The sequence below is a fragment of the Anarrhichthys ocellatus genome, unplaced genomic scaffold (assembly GCF_004355925.1).
Source record: "Anarrhichthys ocellatus isolate YVR2014 unplaced genomic scaffold, GSC_Weel_1.0 scaffold2, whole genome shotgun sequence".
In the NCBI taxonomy this organism is placed as follows: Eukaryota; Metazoa; Chordata; class Actinopteri; order Perciformes; family Anarhichadidae; genus Anarrhichthys; species Anarrhichthys ocellatus.
The window spans coordinates 816,387-833,003 of NW_022280032.1; the positions used below are offsets into that span (position 1 = coordinate 816,387).

General features: G+C 42.9%; 1 protein-coding gene across 2 annotated transcripts in view; it reads right to left on the reverse strand.

Moving 5' to 3' along the window:
• Positions 1 to 16,617, reverse strand: part of grm8b (glutamate receptor, metabotropic 8b) — a 104,649-nt gene that overhangs the window by 51,775 nt on the left and 36,257 nt on the right. The window lies entirely within an intron of this gene.

The window sequence follows — 16,617 nt, forward strand, 5'->3', positions numbered from 1 at the left end:
AGAGAGAGAGAGAGAGAGAGAGAGAGAGAGAGAGAGAGAGAGAGAGGCAGCATCACCTCACATCTCAGAGAGAGAGAGAGAGAGAGAGAGAGAGAGAGAGAGAGGTTTTCTTTTTCTCTTCATTCTACAAATTCAGCTCAGATGTGTCACTATTTTATACAAATGAAATGTTAATTTAATTAGTTCTTGCATTTTGTGTCATTTTTTACCAACATGAGAACGTCCCCATTCAGAATATTATATCATTGGATTATAACTATTAACGCATTAATGCAGTGGATAAAGGCGGAGCTAATATAATTACTTAATTCACTCTGAGCTCGTGAATTTTCTTTAAGGGATCAAAAATGATTTATTATTGAAGGTTTATATTTGTTGATAATATTTTAAATGAACAATCTGAATGTGAAAGGCAGCAGCTAGCAGCTGGAGCTATACGATGGATGTAGTGGAGCAGAAGTATAAAGTAGCAGAAATGGTAATACTCATATACAAGTACCACAAAATTGTACTGAGGCACTGTACTTGAGTAAATGTAACGCTGAGCCAAGGTGCATAACTGGATAGATGCTGTAGAGAAAATGCAATGAAAATAACTTCACTAATATCCATAAGTATGAGATTGTGAGATGTTCTTCACCGGCTATGAGGGAACTTTAAGACCAGCAGCACAGGATTCATCTGGAAGCCATGACGGCTCAGTGTTCTGCACGTCATCTCAAGATAAGTTGGTAATTCACAACACTCCATCGGGCCATTAGGTCAGCCATCACAGACACAGCGGCCTGGACACAAATCTGACTTTGAGCTCCCATTAGAACAGTCCAGTGAGCTGCAGCCCTCTTCAGCTCAGCAGTCCTTATCTTTGCCTCCATGCTGGCCTTCAGCTAGCATCTTGTGCCGTTGTAAATGGGTTCATAATTGGCGCTTCGCTTAATGTTCGCTTTACTAAATGTTACAATCATTAAAAAGCAAAGGCAATATGCGTAGACATTCAGTTTAACTCCAGTAGCTAGCGTAGCATAAAAACGTATATCTCCTTCCAACCTCTCTACGAGTATCACTGACACAACGTTTAACCACGACCAGCTCCAAATCCACTAAAGCAGCCTGAACATGAAGAACATCTGAAACCATCCATGAGTCTGTGGAGCAGAGACGGAGAGTGGTCGGACCTTGGTTAGAGCTGGACAATGCTACACTGTGATTGGCCAGCCTGCGTTCGAGGGGCGGGACTTAGCGAAGGGTCAATTATCAGGTAAGACAGAATGTATATTGATATCAAGACGATCCTGCAAATTACTGCACAATTATATTTAATTACCGAAACGTCTCCGACAATAAACACATTCATCTGTATGAATGTGTGAGAGGCTCTCTGGGGCCTCCTGAGGGAACCACTGCAGATAAATGTGGAAATAATAAAGATGGACACACTGCGGCATGATTTTAATGAGGGACTTAGGCTTCTCCGATTCCACAAAAAACCAAAGTGGAAAATCAGCGACTGAGGCTTCTCCTGCTGCGCTGAAAGCCACTAAATTAACTTTGGGCGACAAAGTGGGAAATAATCAGTTAACAGACCTTGCATGAGATGTTGTCATGTGCAATTTACAGTCGAACGTGCAGCGCAGTAACACACACACACACACACACACACACACACACACACACACACACGTGGGGATGTGCTCCCATTCCCTTAGAAACAGATAAGGAAATCCCTGCAGCTTCTAACAGGCTGAGGATTTACTTTAAGCTCTTCGGGGAACATCTCTGCTGTCAGCTGCTGCATTCAACTTCAATTCCTACAGATATACCTTTCTTTATAAAAAAAAGAAAACGATCACCTGAAGCTCATCATTCTGCATACCTTATTTTAAAAAAAACAAATAAAAAGATAATTGAAGTGTTGGATGTGTTTGACATTAATGGACGTCTTTGTTGAAGTTTCTTTCGGCAGCTTATGTTTTCTTTGTGTCGGGAATTGTGGCTCAACGTTCACAAAACCAGAGAGTCTGAAAACAAGGAAGCGGAGCAAAGGCATTGTATTCTCCTGCAGCTGGCTTGTGTTTAACCTGCATCAGCTGGTTAAACACACAGAGGAGAGGACTTAGTGGACATTTTCACAACATCGATGTCATGCAGCTGGATTTCATCAAAGTCAAATAGACGGTGATAATCGAGTCCATTGATTGTAACATTTCAGAAATAGTGACACTTTCACAATGTTTGTTTTGTCCAGACAAGAGTCTAAACCTCTTGGTTGGACAAAAATAAATATAAATTCACTTTCTTTTTTCTAATTACAAGGAAAAGCATAGTACCCGAACAAATCAGCTTACCAGAACCTCCATGAGCACGGACGCTTGGCCAATCCTAGCTCTTGAATGCAGCACAGGGTGGGTTTTGCCAAGAAGAGCAGTGGCATTTATAAAAAAACGCGTTTAAGTGGATGTTTGTGGCTATCCTGAGATATCGCGTTCACAAGAAAGGGGCGGACAGACAACCAGACAACATAAAGACTCCGGCGCGGAGGTTTAAAAAGGTAGTGAGGTTAAAATGACGTACAAAAGTACAATATTACACTCAATAGTACAAATAGTAAAGTAGCACAAAAACAATGTAGACTACTCAGGTAAAGTACCTCAAATTTAAAGTAGATGTCGTAAGTGATATTTCACCCCTTCATTGCAAACCCTGGATTTTTTGCTCTGAGTCATGGCAGCAGAGATAAACATGCACATAAACTACACAATACGTCCAAATTGTAAACATGGGATAGAAAACTGTGTTTCAAGCTGCAGCCTTTGTCCGTCACACACAAACACGAGCGCTAACGCAGCACAGATTTAATGAAACGGCATCAAATGAAGCATATCGGAGGGACATGGGACCAAAGGGAGGGAATAATGCAATTTCACTTCGCTTTTCAACTCAGCCGAGGAAAGTCTCACAGCGGGAGCGACTGAACTCACATGCGGACCAAATGAGCTCGGACGGAAGCATTCAAAGGCATGCCGTCTAATTGAATTATGGGTAATAACAGATATCAATAAAGCTATAGCTTCCAGCAAAGCCTTTCACGCTGACCTTTAGATGAACAGTTCACCGTGGCAGCGAGTGTTTATCGGTGTGTAACCCCCCCCCCCCTTTACCCTTCCTTCAAATACTGAGTCGGAGTGACGGACAGAAACAGGACACATGAGGCCGCCCGCCTCTTTCATTCCTCGCCTTTGAGCCGCCGAACGCCCGGCCATGAAAGGTTTCCTGGGTAACACGCACAGCCTCGACTTGAAAGCCAGACGAAACGACCAAAGCGGTGCGTCAACAAAGCTCTCAGTCCACATTAAAGCGCTGCCTTCAACCTTGACCTTATGCTCCCATCTCTCTGGGCCTAATTAATGGAGACAAACTGTTTCTGTGATGGGATCAGCATCGAGTACAAACACGTAGCTGCTTCACAAACACCAAGGTTTTTGTAAAAAATCACCAGTGAAATACATCCTGGTTCAGGGAGGGAAAACACCAGAGGAAGACTTCACCTTAACGATTCATAATGCTTAGATGTGAAAAAGTTGTCTTACAAAAGGCCCCCAAGCACTTAATAAGATACGCAACTCAACTGCACTCACTGTATACTTCTACTTCAGAGAGACATTGTAGTACTACAGCTACCTGACAGAGAGGTGTAAGAGGTTACGTAGCAGATTCACATTTGACTCAAAATACAAAGGTAGGTATTAACAGTTTGAGTATTAGCAGTTAATAGTTTTACTTCAGAAAAAAACAGTGAGCAGATCTACTTCCTCTATCGCAGCCAATACCAACGCTCCCCGGTAGTGAAGGTGAGGAACGTCGGTGAAATACTCCAAATAGGTGTATTAGTTGCTTGTTAGACAAGTAGAGCGTGGATTTCATTAGCAGAGGTATTTTGCTGGTAGTAAAATGATTAGTGTCAGAAGTTGATATTGAGTCTTAGGCCGGGGAAAGACAGTCTTACTGACAGGGAAAGACATACCTACGTCTCACTGCAGCCCAGCATCATGGCAGGTTGTAAGATAGCCGCTTGTCCTTAAGAGTTCTTGTTTTGTTGCCTACATCGAAAACTGTACATAGTTATTGTTATTACTTTTGTTTTGTAAAGTTATGATGTCCCGCAAAATAAATTGTCCCTCTGATTGACATAAACTGAATCAGGTGTCCCGCAGGTTTCTACTCATGACATCCGTCTATGTTGCACTGCTGCAGGGAAAACCTGTGTTTGAATGAGAAAACATCAAATCCACATTTTCAACTCGGCGACTGAAGGTCCAATTTCCAAATATGAATTTGAAACATGTAACAGAAAAGTATCTCAAAGATCTTGCAAACTTAGCATCTCTTATAAAACAATATTAATCAGATAAAGTGAGGCAGCTAGTTTTTCTTTCCCCATTAAAATTCACTTCCCTTCAGGTTTTCCCCCGACAAACTCTAATGAGCTCATTTAGAGCGTCATTTCACGAGTAGTGAAGCAAAGGAGGAGGTGAGGAGGACGGTGATGGGCCATATTTCTGCTGGCTCTGTCTCCCAGCCTGCCTCAACATCTGTCCAGCCCGCTGACAAACAGGAGGAAATGGGACGAAGAAACCAATCAGACCCAGGGCCGGCAGCGGAGAGGAGACGTATCGGTGGCCAGGGTGCTGTACCACATGAAAGGTGGAACAAGTAAACATGCAGGAATATAGTTAGATGAGGGAGAAGCATCCTGTGTTTACAGTGGATCGTGTTCACTGAGGATTTCTATCTGCTCAGACAGATTCTGACCACAACAACAAACAGCAGTTCTTTACCGAGAGCAGAATTAAACATACATCAAAAATCTTTGTTTGGATTTTTCTTTAGAAAACCAGTCCAGACTCTGGACTTCTTAACTTTCTGCTGCTTGTTGAGGCAAATAAGAGGAGAATGTTGTCTTTCTTGGCTCATCAAACAAGCAAATGAAATAACAATACAGTCCTCACGATCAGATCGCTACAACCAGGCAGTTATACAACAGAAACGGTTTGTTTGATATCATAGGAAAAGCTGTTCCTCCTTTTTTGTTCGTTTTCCTACGAAATGCAGCAACACGTGTCAATTTCCGCTGCTTACACACATACAGTCTTTTCAAAATAAACTTCTGTCTTCGCTAGAAACAACTCAGTTATCAACAAAACGAGTTTGAGGAAAAGATCGTCATTCAGGTTAAAATAACTACAAACATTACTGAAGTATGCAACTTGCGTGACAGATAAATCAACGTGAACTTGAGATTTCTCATGTAAAACAAACAGTGGTCTCCTGTAAGACCTTCCCTCCCGCCCTGTCTAGGCTCTTGCAGTCTTCGTACCTCCTCGTTCATGATTACGTGTATAACATACAACTAATAACTTCAATCATGCTCTCGACTTAACAAAGCAGCAACCTCCGGTTCTGAAAAGTGAAGCCTTACTCCATGTCTTGAACCTGCATTCTCTCTGATGTCCATCAGGGGGCGACTCCTCTGGTTGTATAGAATATATATTCAGTGTACTTGACTCCACCCTTCCCTTCACTCTCCGTCACTTCTGGTTCCAAAGAACCAAGATAGCGACGTCCGAAATGCCAAACTCAATGTTTCAAAGCGACATCCCACCAATGGGTGACGTCCACCTCGTATATACAGTCTATGGAATGATCAGAGCATTAAATAATAAAGAGACTTAAAGACAAAACAACTTTGCTCTAGATATGCTACATGGTGACATACACAAAATATAACTATTAAATCCACGGGGCTCATTTAAATGAATCTGATAACTGTATCCACGTATCTCTGAGAAACTGATTGTACCTGATAAATACTGACATCCCTTTTGTATATCACCATCTCAATACTCTTGAATGCTACGTTCTGATAATTGGTGCCTGGTTCTTTCATTGTAAGGTTAGAGGGGGGTCAGGTTCAGGTCCTCCTCCTTCATGTGAGATCAGAAGGAAACGTGCTCTGATTTCCGCTTCTGTCTTTCATTGTTTCCGGAGGCTTGATCCTTTTGTTTGAAGCCTGTGAGCGCCCTGCAGCTCCACATCCATTATCCTCATTACCCTCCCCTTGCACTTACAATGCTGCTGCTGGGTGAAGCGTCAGGGCGGAGCGGTGCCGGGTCTGTCCTCTTACAGTGGGAGCGGGTGATGAAATCCACCGCAACAGCTCATTGCCGTGACTCAGTCAGGACCTGCGTGATACCGCTCAAGGTTGTTCTGTGCGTCCGTCTCAGTGAGAAAAAATTAATAAAAATCATTACGCTGCTGTGTTGAAACTCGAGCACGAACCGCGCTGAAAACTTTTCTTTTGATTCGGATGTTTATGAGACACGCTGAGCCAAAGAGTCAGACATCTACCATATTTCATGCTGTCAGTTGATGCACGTTGATGCTGGGAAAAGGTCAGGGGCATCAACCCTCACATCACACAGCACAGGGACAATAGAGCTCTCTGAGATTCAAATAGGTTTTTATCATAAACTGTACACTATATGCGAATCCATTGCTTTGTGGACTGTCATTTTGAAGCCTCAAGTTCATTGATTTCATCTTCTATAAAATCTGACTTCTTTTTGCAACCAGAAGAGTCGCCCCCTGCTGGTCAGGAGAGATAATGCAAGTTTTAAGACACTAACGCTTCGGTTTCACTCGGCAGAACCGGAGGTTCTATGCGTCAGACAATGCGTCCTCACTTCCTCTCATTATGGATACGTGTACGAGAGCTGCCATTTGGCACTTTTGCAAACCAGTCTCTCACAAAATTAGGTTGATAGGTTACTCATGCTAATGTTTTGGGTGTATTTGTAGTAAATGTTGACTGATAAGTGGTCAATTTCTGCTGTGAAGAGTGAAAAAAAACTTCACCAAAACAAAAATAAAATCATAAATCTCCAACTCACAAGTTTCTCTCAAAATCTTTGCCGTTATCCAAAACATACGATCCATTATGTTAACACCCAATTGAAAAATGTAAGAAACGTAGCTCAAGCTATCACAATATGTTGGTAAAGTATCTGTGAGGTGTAAGAGCATTTTCTGCACACCTAATATGTGCAAGTTGTGTTCTTATGAAAGTCATTTTAGTTGAATCCCCCAATTCCTTTCACAGAATGCTAACATTTGTTAGCTAGGAAGCTAACATTATCTAGCTGCCAGCAAACAAGCAACTGGCTCAGATGTTTCAGATGAATATCATTTGTATCACTGTATACCCAGTCCAGAGCTAGATCCAGGATATGGTTATCATAGCTTAGCACAAAGACTGGCAGCAGGTGGAAACTGCTAGCCTAGCTCCAAAAGAGACGAAAAAAAGACCAGCTTCTCACGACACCAAGTCTGTTTGATTTCCACGTTAAAGTTAAGACGCAGCTCAAACCTGACGTAATACTGAACCTGTTTGTTATTCCGCTTACCGTTTTGTTGATGAGTGATGTGGCTACCAGTCATTATTATTATGATGTATTTTTAAACCAACAGAAAGCACACTTTCTCTGTATTTCTCTGTATTTCTCTGTGTTGACAGAGGCAGAGAAAAAGAAACCTTTGTTCCAAGTCGTCTCTCTGTGCGTCCTCGTCTTTGTTAAAAACAGCTCTGGATGATTGGAGCACTCTGGGTTTCCTGCTGCTGATGATGTATCCAGAGAAAGCTTCCTCCTCCCTCGCTCTGAGGACTCGGATACATAAAGAAATAAAGGAAAACGGCTCCACAATGTGGTCCTTGTGTCACATTTGTCCCTTTAACCGCACGCCGCAAACAGAGGCTGCAGTGTAAACATGAGTTTATGGTCTCAATCTCTAGTTTCAAGTCTTCTTCAATACAGCATGATGTTCATTTAGTAAACTATGGTCCATTTAGAGTCAAACAGACCAACAGAGCTTTGGGTTCAGTCAATGCGAGAAGGTTCAATTTTAGTGACCGGGTGTGTGCTTAACATCGGATCCTATTGCTTCTAAATCTGTTTTGTGTTTGAATGAAGAGAGGACTGGCTCCTTCCTGCTTCCTCATCACTTATCTTCATCAAGGCCGTCTTGGCGGCTTTTGTTGTCACAGAGACGTCAGCCTCTGCTGACGCGTCGGATCACTCACAGAGTAAGATGTGGAGGACGATGGAGAGTTCCTGCTACCTTCGTGCACCCGGGTCTTGTAACGTTGATTAACAGACAGAAACTTCAAAACAATACAAATAGTTTTTCCCCGTTTCATGGAATTACATCTGTTGTTTGCAAAAGAAACATTATTCAACATCCTGCTTGGTTCTGTATGAATACCTCTCACATTAAATCTATTTTTTTAGAAATAAATTGGACCATCCAGTTCACCTTAAATTCAAATTTTTCAATTTTTTGCTTTTGTGAAATATGGTCAGTCTCTTTCTCAGTTTGTTCTTGAACTTCTTAGGCGATTGGCCGCCGCCAACGGACAGGGGAATGTTTTCTCTGTTCGAGTAAAAGGTGAGCTGCTTTCAACAGATGATTAATTCTTCGCTCTGGTATCTTGTTCTCGGGGGAGGAAAGGTGGAGGTAAAGAGAGCCATGAAATATTCATCCACTCCACAGGCTGAATGCAGAGCAGCAGGACAGGAACCACATCATAGAATAAAATGCTGCTCTCCAGAAAAATAAGGGCTTTGGAAAAGAGTCGGACGATGGACGACCAGGACGAGGCTTGAAAGGACCAAAGGACACCACCACCAACTTAACAGAGACAGGTGAGGCAAGACAGGAAGTACCGACGTCTCATACGAGAGAGAGACAGAAAGAAATAGTTTGAGGGATGAAGACGTACGGGAGGAATGAGATGGAAGAGGATGAGGAGTGGAGAGAAAGAAGAGAAAGTAAAGCAGATTATCTCCTGCAGGCTTTCACACTTCTTCTAAAGAAGGAAAATACAACGCCATCACATCCTCCATTTAATCTGCGCGCGCACACACACACACACACACACACACACACACACACACACACACAAAAGAGTATTCCACTGAAAACTGTTGAATGAGGAGTATCTGCTGCCGAGAAAGGAAGAAGAAGAGAACTCTCTCCTGTGACACGTTGTCTTCATTAAAACATCAAAGGCTCAGTCGGAGTCGAGGAGGAAGCAGATAAACGGCGGCGGTCAGCTGTTCTCTGTTTACCGAAAGATGACTGAAGTTATTACTTCCATGTATTTAGAGTTCATTTCCTGAAACTAACGGAAGAACGATAAGAATAAAGAACATTTATGGACACTTGTGGTTTTTACTTTTTATTTGTGATTTTCAGAAACAAAGTGGCCTTCATATAAATTCAAAATAAAAGCACAAAATAATAATACAATTTAAAAAAAAAAAAAAAAAAAAGAGTATGAATTACTGAAAAGAAAATGGAAAATGTCTATTAAGTCGTGAAGTGACATAATAGTGACCGAGCAGCATTAACCCACTGATGAAAGTATTGTTATATTTATATAATTGCAGTATTATGAAATGCTGCATCAGTAACTTTACTGATGCAAACCGGACCTTTCTTGCTGCTGCAGCTTCACCTGAAATAATGTAACTGCCTTCTATTACGGAGGAATCACAGGGAAAGGCAATGTGTTCATCGATGAGCTCGACATTCACGGCTATCATTCAAAATGCGTCAACAAAAGGAAACAACGGTCATCATAGGGTTTTTTTGGCAGCGGATCAATCTGGAATAAGGCAGGGAGTAATAAACACTCAGGACTGATGCATGAAGGGCTGCTGAACTACTTTCACTCTCACCGTTTGCAGACAAAAGGTTGCTTGCGGAATGAAGTAAAAAGGTCAATTATTGCCTGACTTTTTCATTTAAACAATATCTGCCCCTGGTATTCTGGGACCTGTTGTATTACATAAAGTTCTTCCGATACCAATATCAGAAATAACCGGCATACAGTCTACAATGCTGGATCAGGTATGGGCGAGTATAAACGTTTGTATATTACCATTTATCAGCTCATTTATGCACAGGACCAAAAACAACACGTCACTCGCTACCAGATAAGTAAATACTGCCTGATCGCTTCTGCACATGTGCAAACTAGTACTACACACCTGTGGTTAAACACTTTTCTGCACCCTATGATTTCTCCCTGATCAAGCCACATTGTCAACAACAATTTAGAGTTTGGAATAATGTAAGTACAAATAATTCACAGCTTAAAACATGAATCCAGACATCGGCACTTTTCTCAGCTCGTGTCTTCATATCTAAATAAATACATTCATCATAGACGGACTCCAGAGGGCAACAACTAAATATTAAAAACTACAAACTCCCTCATTGTTTGGGGGTTTCTCCGTCTCCAGGCCTTAAACTCTTGAACTCCTCAGAGAGCTCCTCTTGTCACAAAGCTGTGATTACCGTGAACTGTTCAGCCTCAGGACGACAACAAATGACACTCAAGAGACGAACTGACAAACAAAAGTGCAGCTCTCTGACGAGCCGCGCCATTGGCCGACAGACGACGCCGCAGCTTTTCAAACCAACATCTGCTCACATTGTTTTTGAAGACGAGCGTATAATTAGCAGCTGCGGAGCTGAATTTAGCTCTCGGAGGCAGCGGGCGGCGCCTCAGTCGGATCGGAGTTCAAACAGGAGTCAGCCGGCTGTCGGCCCAGAGGTCCCGCTGAGAGAGCAGGAGGATCCCGGTTCTCCTGGCAGGGAAGCTCTCATTTCGGCAACAATGTTCAGAAAGACTTTGTTTTTTACTCTCAGAAATCAAACGGTGAGTCCCGCCGCTCCTCCCCCTTCACTGCACACTGGTGGCATCTTCCTTTAACTTTCATTATGCTTTGTTGCCAGCATTAGCATTTCCACCGCGCATTAGCGTAACATCTCAAAAATGGGTGGCAAAATTATAAGCGAAATTTCAACAAATATACAATGCAGCTTATAAAGATTGTGAGAGTGGACCTTATATATCGTTTCTCTCAATAAATAAGACTAAAAACTAAATATTTCTCAATACTTCCCGTCTGTGACTCTCCACTCAAAACCCGTTGGTTTCTTCTCGCACCACACAAACTCTATGATTTCCTAAAACAGCTGCTCGCTTTGGTTATTTTAACGAACACTTTCTGCAGAAAAAAACAGTTTATAAACGTATCATGTGTGTTTTTAATGTAAAAAAAGTAGTTTTGATGTAAATTACAGAAAGCCTGAAGAAATGTTGTTCAAAGAAAGTTGTCCAAAATGTCCCAAAATGAAAACTTGTTATCCGAGACATCTGTCATCGTCTTATTCTTGAACACGTAATAAAATAAACTGAAAGCTAATTTATCTATTTCATGTTTGTGTCGTATTGTAGCAGGTGTGGGCACATTTTCCTTCTGTATCATATAAACCAAATGAACGCTGGTGCAGCAGAGCTACTCTAGAGCGTTATAGGAATAATAACCCAAATAATGATGAAGATAATTAACCAACAGACCGTGACTCAGCACAGAGTGCACAGTCATTTATCACATCCATCCCGCTCTCTCTGTGTCAATCTTCTTTCCAACAACTTGTTCAGCTCAGACTTTCTCTACCTCTTGATTCAGATGAGGAAACCTGTGAGATGAGTCGACACAGCGTGATCCAGCCACAGACAGAAAAAGACATCAGTGAAAGTGGGTTTTTTTTAGCTGACAGCGGGTCCCTGAACGTGTCCTGGAGACATTTTTCTTTCCCCACCACCAGCAGTTCCTGGTGTTCTCTTCAAAATGTTTTCTGACTTTACAAAGTGAAAAGGTGAAAACTAGAATTTCCAGAGACAGAACCAGAGAATTAACTTCTTGAATCCAAACTGATGCTCCGACTGGTTTGAGCTTGGAGTTCTAAACTGAGTGGACGGTGACGACATAAGATTATCTTTCTTATTTGTAACCTCCATCTTAAGGCTGTTACCATTGACTGTATATGAGAAGTGGACGTAGTCGCCGCGACGTCAACCATTGGTTTGTGGACTGATGATTCGAAGCCTCGGGTTCGGCTTCGGTTCGTTTTGGTCATCGCCATCTTGGATTACGGCCGCCACCATCTTGTTTTTTGCAACAATTGAACAGAAGTGACCATATTTGGACTGTGGAGGAGTGACGTAGAGACCCTTGAGACGGCGTATACGGCTCTGGTGGCGACCTGTCAATCACTGTGTAGCCCCGCCCTAAAGCATCCCCTGCTTTATGGTCTGTTTGACTCTAAATGGACCATAAGTTACTAAATGAACATCATGCTGTATTGAAGAAGACTTGAAACATATACACGTATATAAAAATAGATCAACGGATTTAGCAACAAACGTCAAAGTGAATGCAGTTTTCTGTCCACAGCACATATAAGAAGTGGGTTCTCCCCCATGAGGGTCACTCCTCATACTGTAAATGGAGACAGAAAAGGGTCCCAGGAGTTCCAACATGGACATGGTTTCCAGCGTCATCTTTCTCGGTACCCTGCCCGTAGAACCAGGAGAAAGTATCAGTATGACCTGAGCGTAGAGGAGGTCGAGGCTTTCTGGAGTTCAGGACAAAATAATAAATAAATAAAAACTCCTTCAGCAGCTGACGGCAGAGAGTTCAAAGACTTCAAAGGCAAATGGACAAGAAAAGATATTCAATCTGTGTTTAATAGGATTACCAAGCCGAGGAAATGATTACTTTGAGACATTTTGATGGTGCTGGTGAAGTGTGATCGGGGACGACTGAGACGGGGAAGTTCCAGGAAAAAATAAAATCTTTTTGCGGTGATATTATGTAAATGGCGTTTAATCTGTGACAGATTCTGCCTGCCAATGAGGTCACTGACTATTCATCTGCCAGCTGGCCCGGCACAGAACGGCTCGGCCTGGTGGAGACAGCCACCTACAAGTCGGCCCACCTGGGTTCTTTGCAGAGACTCTTTTTCCCCAGAGTTTTGGTCCAGGTGTCGCTGATTGATTATGAACCGGGAGGATCAGCTGATCTTCATCTGGAGCGATGAAAAGAGGAGAGCGGTGACTAAACGTCGCTCTGCTACTGGAGCGTCGTCACGGATGAAGAGGAGTGTAGAACAGGCTGCGTTTAGATGGAAACGGCTGTTAACATCGCTCTGTCTCCATTGCTGCAGTCGTTACGGCAAATCAGATCCAACTGTATGAATAAATGCAGAATACGTGTGTTACCTGAGTTCTGAGTAAATGCTTCTAGTGGCACCTTTGTTTTCACAGGTTGACCAGCAACTGATGAGACATCTCGTCCTAATATGTAAAATGAGTTAAGTGTCATCACTTAAGCACTCTCCCCCTTTCATTCTCCACACCTCCCCCTTTCATCCTCTATACATCCTCCTTTCTTCTTCTACCTCCTCCTTCCCTCTCTCTACCTCCTGAAATCCTCTCTTTACCTCCCCCTTTCCTATACATTCTCTTCCATATTCTCTCTACCTCCCCCTTTTCCTCCTCATTAAGTCTTCCTCTTTTCCCCCTTTACCTCTCCCTTTCCTCCTATATATACCTTCTCCTCTCCTCCGCCTTCCCTCTTTTACCTCCTCCAGTCCTCCTATACCTCTATATGTTGTTCTCTACCTCATCTTTTCCTCCACCTCTTCTTTCCCTCCACCTCATCTTTTCCCTTCTATACCTCCCCCTTTCCTTCTCTTGCTCCACCTCCTCCTTTCTTCAATATGTTCTCCTCCACCCCCTCTTTTCCATTCACTACCTCCCTCTTTCCTTCTCTATCTTGGTTTGTTAAATCACTGGAATGTCCCTTTAAAGCCAAGAGTGTTTCATAACACACACACACACACACACACACACACACACACACTAGTTGGAGGTGGTCAGGAGGCTCGCTCCACCTGTCGGCTGTCTCGCAGCTCCGCCCCCTGCAGGTTAACGCACTAACACACACCTGATGTCGACTCCACTCCTGTGGGGGGGGGGGTCTGGGAGATCTGCAGCTGTTGTCATGGAGACGGGCTGCGCAGTGATCCTGTGTCTATTATCTACATCATCTGTGGAACATCAGCAACATCTGTCTCAGCAGCTGGATGACGTCATCAGTGGATGCAGGAAGTTAGCTTACAGACGTGTTTCCTCCTTTCACCCGATATCCGCTCCTTTCCTCCTCTTTATCTCCTTCTTTCCTTGTCCTTTAATATCTCCTCTTTTCCTCCTCTATATGCTGTCCTTTCCTCTCTCTGCCACCTCCTTTCCTTCACCACCTCCCTCTTTCTTTCCGACCTCGACCTTCACTCTCCATCACCTCCTTCTTTCGTTCTCTACCAATTTGTTTCCTTCACCACCTCCTCCTTTCCTCCATCCTCTCCATACCTCCTCCTTTACTTCACCACCTCCTCCTTTCCTCCATCCTCTCCATACCTCCTCCTTTACTTCACTACCTCCTCCTTTTCGCCTTGACTTGGGGTGTTCAGCTGCATGCAATCTGCAACCTCACCACTAGATGCCACTGAGTCCTACACACTGCTCCTTTAAATGACAGCATCACAAGTAGAAGTGCTCACTATCCTGGAGCCCCTCAACCTATCCTGATACAATGGTTTGTAGGATATCTTACTGAAAAGTTACTCCTTATTTTCCGTACGTTTTCCTACGAAAGTCCTCGTTTCAATTTCAGCTCATTACAAGTCTTTTCAAAATAAACTTCTGTTTTCACAGGAAACAACTTAGTTGTAACTTTAGGAAGAGATTGTGGTTTGAATTAAAATAAATACAGATGTTCAGTTGATTGAGAAGTCATGAGTCAAGTGAATCAACGTCGACTCAGGCTGGTCTCATCCAGCATTCGTAGCTTCGTACCCCCCTGCGTAGGGGGGGGGGGTGGATGGGTCCACCGCTGTTCCTTCCCCGTGTGATACAAGAAGTCAACGTTGATTTATTCGTCGCGTAACTTGCGTGCTTCAGTAACAGCACCTCCGTATTCATTTAAACCCAAACGACAATCTTTCCCTAAAACTAGTTTTGTTTCCTGTGAAGACGGAAGTTTATTTTGAAAAGCCTGCATGGATGTTAAATATGAAAAACAACTTTTCGTGAGATATCATACAAACCGTTGTGAGTAAACATTGGACGACTTCTCGTTTCTCTTCTGAGCAGAGAGCAGTTTGAGTTTGCACTAATAGTTTGCAGTTAACAGAAGTGTAATCAATGCAGCAGCAGAACACATCTCATTTGTTTAAGTCCACTACTTTGTCCTTGTTCGTACAATACCCACAATGCAACTCGACAGATATATATATATATATACACACACACACATACAGTAGAACTCCCCACCTGTTACCAGACTTAGATGTGTGAAACATGAAAATAGAGTTCCCCTTTAAGGGAACACAGCTGCCTTTGAACAGCTGTGATAAAAATCAGTTAGGAGGCTAATTATTACCTCGACCCGATGAGGCTTTTCACACCAGGAGCTTAAACACGTGTTTATTTTTAATGAGTCATCTTCTGTCGAGTGAGAAGATAATTTAATAAAGACAACTGGATATTGAGGAAATAAGCGCTTTCCCACAATCTACCCATTAGACGGTAATCAGATCCAATCAATGTAACCTCTGATCACAGAGATGATTTCCTCCAGCAGGAGGCTTCATGCCATCACGCCTCATCCCATCTCTGCTAATGAAGCCGTGTGTGTGTGTGTGTGTGTGTGTGTGTGTGAACAGAGCTCGTTGATCCCACAGAGGAGCCACAGCTGCTCTCCGCATAGCGTCTCGTTATTAATCTGAAGCTTTTTAAAAACGCCTTGATCGCAGCCATTCGTCATGATTACGGCTGCTGCTGCCATTTACACTCGAGTTACAGCAGCGTCGCAGGTAAATATGTGGCGGCGAGGAACCAGAGAGCGTGCTGGGCAGGGGAAAATCTAATTTGACAGAACATTTTGTTTCTGTTTTTTCTTTCGTAACATAAAAGGTAACTTCAGAGAAACTGGTGTTTTTCTGTCATCGTGAACTAAAAGTTTGGAAAAGGAAACATGAGGCTCATTGGAGCTCAGACACAAAGGACAATGAGCAGACTTTCTCGCTCTTTTTCCGACCATTGATGGGTTCAGATGAGGCCCTGACCAAGCGCTGGTGAAGACTGATTTCTGGATTCTCCAACTCCGCTATTCCATTTGAACCCCAAAACCTGCCGCTAGGATTGAAAATCACGTTTTATTTAAACAGCTGCCACAACTACACTGTTCATCAAAGCCAGAAGATGTAAAAACCATGATTATCAACAGATTTCCGCCTTTCCGACGGTCCTTGAACACATCATGTGCGACGAACGCTTCGGTCAGAAAAAGCAGCCAAAACAAAGTTGCTTTTTTGTGATTTATGGCATTATAATTGTGTGATTTTTTGAGTTCTCTCTGCTTCTAGTCATGATTGTTCTGTTCTGGGGATACGCCATTGTTAGGCTACGGAGTCTTGATTTGTAAAGATCAACAGAGCATTTGTTTTATGACCCGCCGACTGCTATATTTTGAACCACAAACTTTAGCTTTTGCTCTCTGCTTAAAGCATCTTCATACAATCGGTCTACGAGAAGAGTACACACACACACACACACACACACACACACACACACACACACACACA